Here is a 10,067-nt window from a genome sequence, read left to right as displayed (position 1 = left end):
ATGAAAAGTGTTTTATACGCCAACCTTCAACGGTAATGATGTTGGACTCGTAAGGAAGAGCCCCCACATCAGTATGCAAAGACTAGGTCTTCGTGCTTCTAAAGTTCTTCTATACGTTGGGTGGAACCATCAAGGAATTTTGTACCTTGAAATGTGGATAAGCAATGAAAATAGTTTTGAGACCAATCAAACGAGAACAAAGTCATTTTTCATTATAATAGGAGAATATGAAATTTTCTGAGTTTGATTGAATATTTCACGAAAATTTTACTCATTTTACCATTAGTAAAACATTTAAAAATAATAACATCTCAACAAACAATATCTGAAAATGTTACGTTAAATTGAGACGCAGTTGTAGTTCGATGTAAGCTAGATACAAACTTCCATTCGTTCGTTACAATTCAAAGCTCCTATATTTTTCGTCCTGCTGAATCGGTTTCTTCTCAAGCTATATATTACAAAAAACTGGTTCTTATCTTCTAACTATGTCGGATTATCTCCTCGCTGCTGTAATCCGCTTCCGTCTGGTTTATTGAAAAGAGGCTTCTCTTGACCTTGTTTATGCGAGGCTTGTTAGAAAGTTTGGGCAAATTTTACTGGCGAATGGTTCAGGTTCAAGATAAATAATATCTACCATTCAATAAATTTTACATTATTTTCTCAAGGCGAAAGTTATATATATTTTACAATACAATTACACATTAAATTTACGATATCGTTTTCTGATGTACACGATCATAGAAAAATGCCAATCTCACAAATTATTAATGAAAATTAAATAATACTTCATATTTGTTTATTATGGAACATACTGGAACATCGAAATGTATTTTTAATACAAGTTTTACCTGCGTGCCATATTTAATCTCACAAAAAAGTGTTAGATCCTAAAGTTTCTTATTAAAGTTTGTTCCGAATACTATACTTTTTATACCCTCGAAGTTTATTGAAGCGGATTCTACGTCACCAAATGAAAATTCTTTCCTTGATATGAATACCATTTGGGAAAACGACTTTGATCTTAAATATATTACTAATATAACCGTTATGTACTCATATAATCATTCATAATCCTAAAACTATATTCCTAATGTTAGTTAGAAACTAATTTTGTAACAGAAAGTTTTCATTTATTAATCTATTATACAATAACCAATAATTTAAATAGCATAATGTTACCACAACCTTACGTAACTAATGTATATTATTATGTATTCTAATGTAGTTACATTTACAAACAAGGAGACAGAATATATCAGATATCTTAAGTATAATACTATACAACTCTAGTGCTTTGTACCAATATCTTTTGGTTTAAAATGCTTCATCTACACAAGTACCTAACAGCTTTGCAGGTTTTAAACGTACATCTACCTATCTATTTTGTGTATAATTCAACCGAAGGAATGTATTGAATGGCTTCTCACGCATCAGGAGGACTATCTCCTTTAAGGCCATCTTTTCGACAAGATTCTTCCCTAATATGATCACCTGTCTAAAAGCAGCTTTCACGTCAAATTCTCGCGATTCGCATAAAAAATTCTGTGTAGCCATTTTGATGATAGAAACAGCTTTAAAGGCCACGCGCTTAAAAACTTAAATGTTTAAAAAAACGAGAAATATCAATACCGCATTCCTAAATATGATTTTTTTCAAACGTTTCACTTTCACCGAATCTACGAGTACAAATTATGACAATCAAAATGTACATGTCTCTGTTGATTAACAAAAAGTAGAAATTTATAAAACTTGCTATTTTAAGTTCAACATAAATTGCTGTTTCGTCTACTGTAGCTCATTTTATATTCGCCTTCATAAATTACTTCGTCCAGTTTTAAATTGCCATCGCAGTTCTCCTTCAAAATCCTTCGCCAAATTTTTTTCTGAATTTTCTCCGCTGCAACTGCACTTTTTAAGTTATTCAGCCAACTTATCTCGCCGCGAAGACACTTGAATATTAATTAAACTAGAGTGTTCCAATAGTATTTGAAACACGTGTTACCCACGACGGCTAAGGGGCTTCAAAACATTTCCCGGATCAAGGAGTGCTCTACAGGAAATTCTCCGTTCCATGAACCAGATACGATTAAAAGAATTTACCGTTGGAATATCCTATGTGCCTTCATGAAAGTTTAATAAGAACACTTAACTCGTTGTCCAAGAGTATCGAACTTTTCTCCTGAACAGGAAGATTCTCAGTGGATACTCTTTCGGGATATCGAAACTTCTGGCCTGGAAGGAATTCTTCGTTTAGCTTTTGCCAGAAACAGTTCCGTTCCGTAAACTGTGCTGTCGATTCTTGCACATCGTATCTTTTTTGTATAACAGTTTTCTTCTTTTTGTATCTGCTGCACTTCTCGTGCTACTTAACATAGCATATTTAATTGAAAGAATTATATCAATGGAAAGAAATTACAAAGATGTATACGTTGTCACCTAAAATTTATCTAATGCAATTTACATTCTTATTTAAAAATATTTTATCAAAAGCACGATGTAAGCAGAAAAGTAGGAAACGTTTACTGTGCATGATTTTGAACTAGAAAGTTCGTTAATAATTTTACCAATATTTACTTAGTCAGATTGCGTGAAATATTGCACTCGAATATATTTTATTTTGTTGTAGTGCTCTGATTCGATGTATTGTTTGCTTCTATGTGAAGTTCAACCTGTACACAGATCATACAATAATAATAATATAAATTGTCTGATACTAATCTGTATCGAAGAGGATACTATGGGCACGTAGGAGTTAACTGCGAGGTTCACGTCGCGGGTTTACGACACGTCAATTGCTATTGAGGACGAGGCAGTGGGACACTAGATGTGCACTTGATCGTCAGGATCTCACAAGTTTCATGGCAATAAAGAAACTTCCAGGACATTAATCCTTCATAAAATTACGCGACCGGAATATCACTACTATTGACAGCTGCTACTCGGAAACAACACGTACCTAGGTATCGCAAATAAACCGTAATTGGAAAAAGCGCATATTGTCTAATTTAGATCTTCGAATATAGTCAGCTGCGTTAGTTAAATATTAATGTAATTGCATCTATTTTTAGAGATAATTCGGGTTTGATAAAACCAAGCTCAAGTGCATTAGCGCCGCAAAGTGTATCGTGTATTGACGTACACATAAGACGAGATGTTTATGTTCAGATGTATTTTACACAAAGAAACATCGCATGTCAGTTTTGCGAGTGCACTTTACTCCTCTATATGCATCAACTAGCCGAGAAAGTAGAGATAAGTGTGCCACGAAGAAGCGATGCTTCCTTTCTAAAGATAAATATCTGCCTCATCACCTCTAAAAATAGCGAATCAATACGTCTAGCCAATCAACAACCTTTGTCTTCCGCACACTCTAAAGGTAACTGAACCATCCTTAATTCTTATCTCCTGACAAGGAGTTTTATCCACCTTATCATGTTATATAGTGCGCGATTGAGTGATAATCACTTTATAAACATTCTATGCTAGCTCGAATACCATTAGGAATGAAAGCCTAGATTTCTCTGAAATTAGAATACATTGTCATCTTAATTGATAAATAATTAAATGTTTCCTTTGAAACATTGGCTGAAAGCAGATTTTAAATTTTTTGTTTCGAGTATATTCCGAAGGAATACTAGTGAAGAGTTCAAAGAGTACTGCATCAACCACTCTCAACTTTTAACATTTTTAAATATTCATTTCCTACTGAAAGTTGACAGAGTGGTGGGTTATATCTATTTGACGTATATCGGGTGAACAGAGCAATAAATAATAGAGAATGATACTGCATTAAATAATAGAGAATGCAAATTGAGAATGCTACTTCGAGAATTGTCTAATTTGGTATGGAATTTCGTGAGAAATAAATAGTAAACAATTGGATTCATAATATTATTCAAGATCTTCACATCATTGTTTAACAATAACTAAGAGAGTAGGAATAATTGAAGACAAAGGTCTCAATTAGTATTGAAAATCGTTCGCGTTCATTGTCCTGGTTTCCCATTCATTGTTTTTCTTTTAATCTAGACATGGGTGCATAAACATGGAAAAACTTTTATCCCCTACCTACTCGATCTTTTTTCTTCAGTTTTATTGAAAGTGGCATATAACATTCCTTTGTTACTTTATAAAGAATGTATCTGTATATATATATTTATATATATATTATATATATATATACTTATAAAATACTTTTGCTACTAGTTATCTGCTATGTTTCGTCTCTGAAAAAAATAGGTTAATAAAGAAATGCCAGATTTCCTTGATTTCCCTTACGGCTTTCATTTTCCAAGTAGTGCGACTCAGCAAGGGTGTCTAATAAGCTCCTTATACCGTGAAAACACAGTCGAGTGAGGCACAAACGGAGCAGAAAGTTTAGACAATTTATATGGTAATGTAAACAGAGCTGCTGAACGTTTTTACTTAAATCGAATAAACTTAAATATGAAGAAAACTTATCTTATCAAAAATATTTTTGAAACGTATAAATATTCCAAGAAGACAATCATCCAAAGCGAAGGCGAAGGATTGAAAGACCTAGATCAGACTCTATCTAAGAGTGACTCAAGCTATTGCCTATATAGCTGACGAAGCTGTAGATGTGCTGGTTTGAATCAGCCGGTTTGAGATATCTCTAGCTCCATTTATCATCTGTTGCATTGTGATTTTATGTAGATATGTGCGCCTTTAGCAATATATAGATGAATATTTCGCATATGAACCATTCCACGCCAAATCGATCATTTTTATATGCGAGATCAGAGATTTCGTTTAAATTAAAATATGTTAAAGTCACCATCTTGCTATTTCTAAAATTGCTTAAAATTCACGAGGAATTATTTGTGTTTCTATATAACTTTACTTATATTGAAGTACTGAGAACGTGAAAAATTGACATTATGCATTGACACCCTTAATATGTTTAAAATTATAAAGTACAAGAACTGTGTGATTTCCGCGTGTAAAGGATGATTAAAATCAGTGAAAAGTACATGAGATTCTACACAGGTGCACTTGATACAGTATTGCTAGCGGTGCAGCTCGTGTGAACGTGCATCTGCGTGTTTCTCGTGCAGAAGGACATGTATGCACCGCAACGAGCTCTGCCACTGGGGATTTAAATCAAGTGCCCCGGAAGTTATATCACTAAATTTTAACTGTTGGTATTTCGTAAACGAAACCATGTTGCAACATCATAAAGGACTTTTCGATTCCGTTTGTCGCGAGAAATTTATATATCTCGGTTTGGAGAAACACCTACGCGGAGAACAAAAAGTGCATAGTATTATCACAGCTAGTCACGAGTTTAAATGTTCTGCTATTGTATGTTTTAGAGGCTATTGTTGTCCTTTAGTTTGTAAAAAATGTGAGACCAATTGTTCTGAGATAACAGACCGTGTAATGTCAAATTTGCATGGAACAGTTAAATGGAGAATTAAATCGAGAATAAATTGTGGGTTTGTTGATGCTGTAAAAAGTATGTATTGAATTATGGAAGATGATCAATTATTTATGCTTATGCGATTTGGCAATTATCGTTAAAATTTTCAAACACAAGATTTCATTTCTGTTATGACCGCTTGAATGTTATCTTTTAAATCTGAGGTGATTTTTGCTGCAAGTTTTGCTTTTGAAATAACCACACAAAAGACAGTCCAATCGTATCGAGTCGCAACATCTCGATGGCCAATTCAAATGACTATTTCGCGAAATTACACGTCTAGGGAATTTCGTGCTTAACAACGCTATGTTTGCTTGTGTTGTACAACTCGTTCTTGTTAAAATCAAACGATAGAAGTGACAATTCTATTAAGTGGAAGCCATAAAAAGTCAGTAATTGATTTTATCAGTAATGAGACGTGAGTTAAGCGCTCGGATTTCCTGTTCTATTCTCTGGGGGCTGCAAGGTCTACAATTTACTACCGCGGTGAGCATCGATTCGAACTATCACCTGCGAAATTAATATGAGGCGACTAATATTATTATCGACAGAACAAATGATCTTGTTCAATGAAACGTGTGATCGGGTGTTATACGTCATGACATGACACATTTAACGCTGAACTGGAAAGCAACTCAAATTATTCGAAGAGGAAATATTGTCTTCTAGTTGCAACTTGTCAGAGAACGGAGTTTAAATTTTACGTGCAAGTGATCTTACTATAGAATCGATTCTGGATTTATTAAAAGAACTTTTGAAAAATATCATGGCATTATGGATGGGCAAACACGAGTTAAATTGAATAATATAAAGGGTTTTAATGAAAACGAAAGTAAATTGAAAATGAATTTAAAATCCAGTAAAAGTTAACTAAATGATCTTAAATAAAAATGTAACTTACAAAATAAATACAATTGTATAACGAGGAAAGCATTGATTACATTCTCTTACGATAGATTCACGCCTCTGTAAATTTCGAGTTAAAATGCATTCATTGAATGCGTGGTACCCGTGTATGTCGCCTAAACCGCTGATCTTGATGGACGTAGTTTTATGTCGAATGAGTTTCAATAACTCCACTCATTCGTCATATCTGGGAGTAAAATGTTCTCTCTATCGTCGCGCGTGGGTAAAATCTGATACGCACAGTGGTCCACATTTTCCTCGTTTGCGAGGTTGCTGGAACTTTCCATGTTCCATAGTTGTGACTGCTGGGAGTATTCGCATGGAAACATGGCTCGATTATGCCGAATGATCTTAATATTCCGGGTGTTATACAACGGAATCGTTGTCATTCTACCATTAGGTAGAAGTTGATAAGAAGTTACAGGATTTAACTCTGCGGAATCGATGGATAATCGAAATACATAATACTGAAAGTTCCTGCATGTTTCAACTTAGGCTGAGATAGAAAGGCGTTCATCGAATGATAGTTTCACTTCGCTATGGCATGAAACTTACGTGGAAGTAGGAGTATTATATGCTTGATTAGGCGTCATCTCATCAATAACCTAATGTAATCCATTATGACATACAAGGGTAGATATTTAGGGCTTCCTAGAGAGGGCTTTAGAATGTTGTTCTTTATTACATCGCAAATGGTATGGAACATATATCCAACTTTTTTCATTTAAATGGAAACACATACGATTACAATTAAAAATTCAATCAAAATTTTGTTTTGAACGATTGTAAGCTCTGCGTACTAGGGAACTGCGGAATCTAGGCTGATCTCTACTTCTAATACTGAACACAAACTACGGTGCCTGTAATTTAACCGTGTTGTATAACTAATTGGATCACGCTGGTCTCCGCTACGTGGGCGAATGTTGTTTAATACAGTTCACCATTGTGTAAAAGGTATACTTATTGCGCCGTAGAATGAGAGGATCGGGATTAGTATGATGTATAGAGTGTCCGGTAACTGGCGATACTAACGACACCGCGATCATTTTACTTACAAGGTTTGTGCACAAATTTTATGGACCGTTGTTGATCCTTATGTTTTCCTGTGTCTAACTTTTCTTTGAAAAATACCTGAATTCGTCATGAAATTTTACAGTAGTTAGTATATTTTAAATGTTTGTTTATTTTTAGCGGACTTATTTACTTTTTCTATTCTTTGTTAGTTGAATTATTTTGTCATCAATAAACTAAATAAATAAAATACAAGAAAACCATTTGACATAACAAATTGATAATAAAAACATAAAATTTAAATGTAACAGTACTTTCTTAAATATGAGTAAGTAAGAAATCGTGATAACGGTTATGTTGAAAAATGTTTGTGCTCAGAAAGGAATTTTGTCGAAATTCTTTTAAATTGCAATAGTTTCCTTCTTTATGGATGGACGAGTAAAAAAGATCATCCCTGGATTACAGGGAATGTGGTACCATGAAGGCTGGCTAAAACGTCTGACCCAGTATAAATCGTAATTCCTTCCAGGACTGAACTTTCTTTCTCACATCTACAATATATCAGTTGTGAAATTGCATCGTCGACGCGTGACAATCCCGCGAGTCCAGTTCATGAGATGATTCCGCTGCTGTTGTGCCTTAGAGAGTAAGCAGATCAAACTTGTAAAATGTTGGATCATACGTCAGTTTTATACAATGTTCAAATTATTAATCTATTATTATATCTAGATATACTAAAACCAGATATAATGTATTGTTATAATTGCGAGTAAATTGTAACCTCGCGAGATTGTTACTGATGAGTGTAATAAGAAACAGATGTCAATCTATGAAAATAGACTTGTGTTCTTTTGTACAATGTAACACCTATGTTTACATGAGATTAGTGAATATAAAAATAAATCAAGAGTAATAAATATTTATTAAAATAAAGCTAAGTAACAGTACTTATCTGTACATGCTTCACAACATCAATAAATAATTCATTGGTCACTCACTCAGTCTCAAAGTAAAGGTCTATGCTGCCCATAGGTGCGCCAATCAGGAAGGAATGATTGTGACGTTTTCATTGATAAGCGCGAACAAAAGGCAAATAATGTACATCGACAGACACCATTCCACGGAAAGTCACTTGTTCTCTTCGTTTATCAGAGATTGTTTGTCCAGCTTGTTTATTCCGCTGTCGTCGAGATTGAAAATACATAATAGAAGTGGATGTATTTGTCCAAGCAATTCCTCTGAGCTATCATAACACATAGCATCGTTATATTCATCAAAGTTTGCATTTTTTAAGAAGCTAGTATTTTCTGTTTATCTGACCGATACTCGTACATATATCTTTTTGTGAAACTTATTAACCAAGCTTCTCCTGCCATACCGTCGCCTAGTTAAGATTTTGGTAAATCGTCTTTCATACTAAAGGTCAAATTTAAAATTAATTATCTGTGAAAGCATAACAGTTATGCCAAAACAGTACCTTTTGTAGTAGAGGAAACAATTCCCTCTTTCGTTGATCCAACTGCGCGCGTATCCAGATATTCCACAATAAACCTTACTCAACGACAGTCAAATGCAGTAATGTCAGAATACAAAACTGACGATAGAGTCGGATAGAGGTCCAAAGGATAGAGGAGAAACCACTTTTTCCTCACTATCATTTGAACGCAATGAAAAGCAAGTAAACAGAGACTGGCTTTAGTTGCACGCCAATTTAACGGTCAATTGGCCTAGGGTTGTGCGCGTTTCTGCATTCGTTCATGACAATAATTCCCTTTCTTAAAGGAAGAAAGGGTGAAAGGATAGTGCATGGTGGAATTGAAGGTGTCGAGTGATGAAGAAGCGGCGAGGCCACGCTTCGCAGACGTCCCCAGTGCGCAAGGGCGTTGGCGCTGACGACGAGCGGTACTGGAAGTGTCGAGGGTGTGGGGTCGTGGGGAGCTTTCGAGCTTCATGGTGGGATGTAGAGTGGGGATAGTTTGAGGAAAGCGTGGGGTGGGACAATCAGAGACGACCGTGCTCCCAGTCGTTCAGTCCGCGCCCCGACACGCAATCATACGTACACTTCTCATCTCTGGGAATCCGTAATTTCCGTTTCTTTTTTTTTTACGATCGTGACTTTCGAGTACCCCGGGTGACAACCACGCGCTTCGAAACTCGGGAATTTCCTGCTGTGGTGTTCCTTTTCTTTTCAACGGAATTCATCGAGACGCGGTCCACTTTGGTGAGTACTTCTCGACGTTCGGAGATCCATTTCTATTGTCTATAATAACGAAAGTTTCGCACGGTACCATTTCCCAGTTGACTTTCGGTCGATTCCATCTGTTGGTGGTTTACACAATTTAATACAGTTACCGCGCGGATCTGTTATTTATTTCATTTTACTTACGTCGTATATCAAAGTTTCCGTACGATTAGAAAGTTGCTGACTTGAAACGCTATTTCATACGTAGCGGTGATAGCGCATAGGATTCTCGTTTATCTGATCCCTCCGTGCCCGTATTTTCTTTGGATTGTCGATGCGATTGCATTTTCGATACCGCGCGTTCCCCGGCTCCATTTGGTTAATGAAAGGAGCGATAGGTGCCCTTTGTCTGCGAAAGTTACAGCCGAAACGTACGAGCTGTTTTGTAATTTCAACGGATTTTCGAAATCGCTGGGAGCGCGATGAAACTCCTCAAGTGATGTTATTTAATTAAGGATAATT

The 10,067-nt window shown here is 35.5% G+C and overlaps 1 long non-coding RNA gene across 1 annotated transcript; it reads left to right on the top strand.

Moving 5' to 3' along the window:
- The first annotated feature begins 2,646 nt into the window (after positions 1 to 2,646).
- Positions 2,647 to 4,156, top strand: LOC128883544 (uncharacterized). Its single transcript, XR_008459044.1, has 3 exons — positions 2,647 to 2,963; positions 3,072 to 3,379; positions 4,033 to 4,156. It is a non-coding gene; the product is annotated as an uncharacterized LOC128883544 (long non-coding RNA).
- Positions 4,157 to 10,067: the final 5,911 nt, after the last annotated feature.

Source organism: Hylaeus volcanicus, chromosome 1 (genome assembly GCF_026283585.1).
Source record: "Hylaeus volcanicus isolate JK05 chromosome 1, UHH_iyHylVolc1.0_haploid, whole genome shotgun sequence".
NCBI lineage: Eukaryota > Metazoa > Arthropoda > Insecta > Hymenoptera > Colletidae > Hylaeus > Hylaeus volcanicus.
Note: the sequence above shows the minus strand (reverse complement) of the source record. Positions and strands in the feature narration are given on the sequence as shown.